Raw genomic sequence first — 3234 nt, 5'->3', positions numbered from 1 at the left:
GAAATTAAATTGGTTCATATCGATGATCGCGTCGATGTTCCAAAACATGTTCCCCACGATCAACTTAACAAACGTGGACCTCAACTCGATGAGGCGGTGCGTGATGTTCTATGATGTCCTCGAAGCCGATAGGAATTTGGCATCTTATAACATCGCTTGTCTTGTCCACTGTTGGACACAAGCTTCTATTAATAACCATTTGGCTCTTCTATTATTTGGTTCAAAATTTGTATCTTAGACTCTTTTGTTTTGGTAGTTTCAAGTTTTTGAATTGGTATATCATGATATTTAATGTTTAATTATTGGTGAGTTTTACAACTGCTTCAGATTATATTTTTTACATGTTTACTGTTTTTCGGCCTTTGCTGGCTATTACTGAGGGGTAATCATATTGGTGTGATTGACTCATCATGATTTAACAAGCACCGACTAATTGGATTTTTTAACTTTGAAATAAGTATTTCATGTTTTATTTTTCACAATAAATGAGGTGTGAGGCAAAGTGGTATTATTGGCCAACTATTTCTTTGTAAAGTAAAACATGGAAGTGTTGGAAGTAACCCTACTAAATAGTAGGGACGGTGGCGTGTTGTTGCTGACTCACTAATCAACTTCGCCGATGGGGAACCACTGATAGGTATTTCTTCAGGGTATCCTAAGAATTCTAGCATCTATGGTTGCTTTTACCTGTGGTTTTTACATCCACTTAACACCAACAATTTCCAGTCATTAGTGACCAGCATAAGTAGGTACTGATGTAGTAAGACCTCAAGTACTTGCGGAAAATTGCATGGCCTGTTCTTGCTTCTATGGTAAAGTTGGTATATCTGAAATTTCCTTTACTCCAATGTTTCATATCGTTTAAAAATGGTTTGGACCATCTCGTATTACAATTGGTGTGTTGCGCCTGGTGGGCGGCTTAGGCCTCCAACAAGTTTGCCTTCCAAGCGACAAAACTTTCGGGGCCAGTAAGTTTTTTAACTTACTTCTAACGTAACTTCTTATGGCATGGTGCCAGTTGAATGGAATGCGTTACGGCACAGTTTTTTCTGGTATAGCCAAAGACACGCGCTCAGTTCTCTCTCGCACACACACAGCCGCCCGCGAACGTAAACGTTCCATTAGGCCGGTCGTGTGATATATGTGTATATAATAGTGTATAGTCTGTGGACCGTTCTTCTGGATATAATAGTGTGTAGTCGGTGGGCCTTTCTTGTGGACATAATATTGTGTGGTCTGTGGGCCGGTGTCCTTTGGATGCGTTTTCGTCTGAACTGCTTTAGCCAGAAATCGTATAAAAAGGAGCGAATGATTCAATTACATTGCAACGTACTGCAGCTCGTCAACTATATCCGAAATCATTCGTGCGAATTCGCACTTAATTCTTAAGCGGTAAAAGAGGTGTATTATTGTAATTAAATAATCAGTTTGCAATTTTAATGAGTTATGTTGTGATATTAGTGAAGTTAAGTCGTGTAATTGGATTAAGGAATAATTTGATGTTGAGCTGGTTTTTCAAGTTTGTAAGATATGAGCCCTGGATAATCATTATGATTGTTGATTTTTATTCCAAGAGATGCCGATGATTTTGAGCCATCTGCAACAACGTTTTTGGTTTTAATCTCGTTGATATAAATCACTTCCGGGTTTTTTATTTCAATTTTATTGTTTTCCAATACTCTGATTAGAAGAAAAGGGCCTAAATGCAAACGTTGTATTTTTCCTACTATTTTGTCAGGCTTTTTGTAAACATGTGACCAATCTTCGTATTGATTTTGTTCATATTTTCTTTCTCTTTAAATATTGTTTGTGGATTTACAATGTACAATGTGTTCGCATTTAACTTATGAATACATATGTAATCAGAATAAACTTGCATAGGATCTCAAGACTTTATAAGATCTAATATTTATCCACAGGGTGTAAAATTAGTACTTGAATGTATTGTACGATTGTAAGAGTAGAGTCGAGTTTATAGCTCTACTGGACTATTTGATTCAGATAGATGGGGAGCTGTAAAGTGAATATTAATTTTATGGGTTTTTAATATTATAAATCAGTGACAATATTATTTTTGACCCCACTCTCATTATCGGCTTCCATTTGTTTTGCAAAGCCGAAAAATGAGAAAAAGTGATTTAAATTTTGTGCACGGGATATTGATGTGCCATAATATCGTAATGCTTGACGGAATTTTGATGTATACTGACTAAAAGCTTTTGTTTGCCGATTAATAAGAAATTCAATAAGCCGATAAATAAGTTGTAGTAATAGGGTAACTGGTCAACGAATTTGTTATTAAACGTGTCATCACGTTAACAATATTAACGTTAACCAGTTAGAACGGATTACCCAAATTTAAAGTCAGTACATCATTAACTGGGTTCTAAAATATCCATTAATCACTAAATTTTTTAAAACACTTAAAAGGGCCATGCGTAATTAATTACTCCATTGCTTTACTGTATTAAATGAGCAGCTCGTTTACAATATTTCTATTGACGTCATTGCTAAACCATTTGAACACTGGGTAGTTTCATATCAAATTGTGGGCAGTGGTTTTTAAATGGTTGACCCACGTCGCCTGATTGGAAGATGCAGTCGTTTGCACAGTCTAGCAAAAATTCCCCTTTGTAGCAAGCATCGCATGTAAGAATGCATTCGTCCACAGGGTCCAGATATGGAAGACTTTTTGCTTTGTGGATCAGCAGAATCATCAACATTGCTGCGATATACAGATGTGCTCTGAAAACTAGAAGAAACTCAAATGAATAGGTTTCATTCAAAAAATTATTGTTGCAAGTCGGTGGTATCCTTCTGTTGGGCAATAGGGTCTACAGTAACAAATCCGATTGACTAAATTAATTATCAAACCCTTTTTTACTTTTCAAGCTAATTTAAACACTTTTTTACACACAATTAATAATTTGTAATGTACAGTTTTATTGAGCCCATTCAAACTATAGTGGATACATTTTCCTACAATGATTAATAACCACTGAATTAGATTTACAACACTTAGTACATTATATCTTAATAATAATAGACATTAATATAACTATTTCTATCACCAGACTTACCCATTTCACTTGCCAGGTATTCACTGCAATTGCTTAGGGCACTTGATCAAACTGCAAAACTATGCAGTTTGTCACATAGAGCGCGGTAGCTATAGAGAACGCCTGGCAATAACAGTTGCTTTATATAACACTCCCAATAGATTGACATAATTAA

At 35.7% G+C, this 3234-nt stretch overlaps 1 long non-coding RNA gene across 1 annotated transcript; it reads right to left on the bottom strand.

Annotated features, from left to right (window-relative positions):
- Positions 1-2437: 2437 nt before the first annotated feature.
- On the bottom strand, positions 2438-3234 carry LOC109545180. Its single transcript, XR_002172643.2, has 2 exons — positions 3081-3234; positions 2438-2752 (listed from the first exon to the last, which is right to left on the bottom strand). It is a non-coding gene; the product is annotated as an uncharacterized LOC109545180 (long non-coding RNA).

The sequence above is a fragment of the Dendroctonus ponderosae genome, unplaced genomic scaffold, assembly GCF_020466585.1.
Source record: "Dendroctonus ponderosae isolate FM_Combo_2020 unplaced genomic scaffold, Dpon_F_20191213v2 Dpon_F_20191213_6, whole genome shotgun sequence".
In the NCBI taxonomy this organism is placed as follows: Eukaryota; Metazoa; Arthropoda; class Insecta; order Coleoptera; family Curculionidae; genus Dendroctonus; species Dendroctonus ponderosae.
This window is presented reverse-complemented; position numbering and strand designations above follow the sequence as displayed.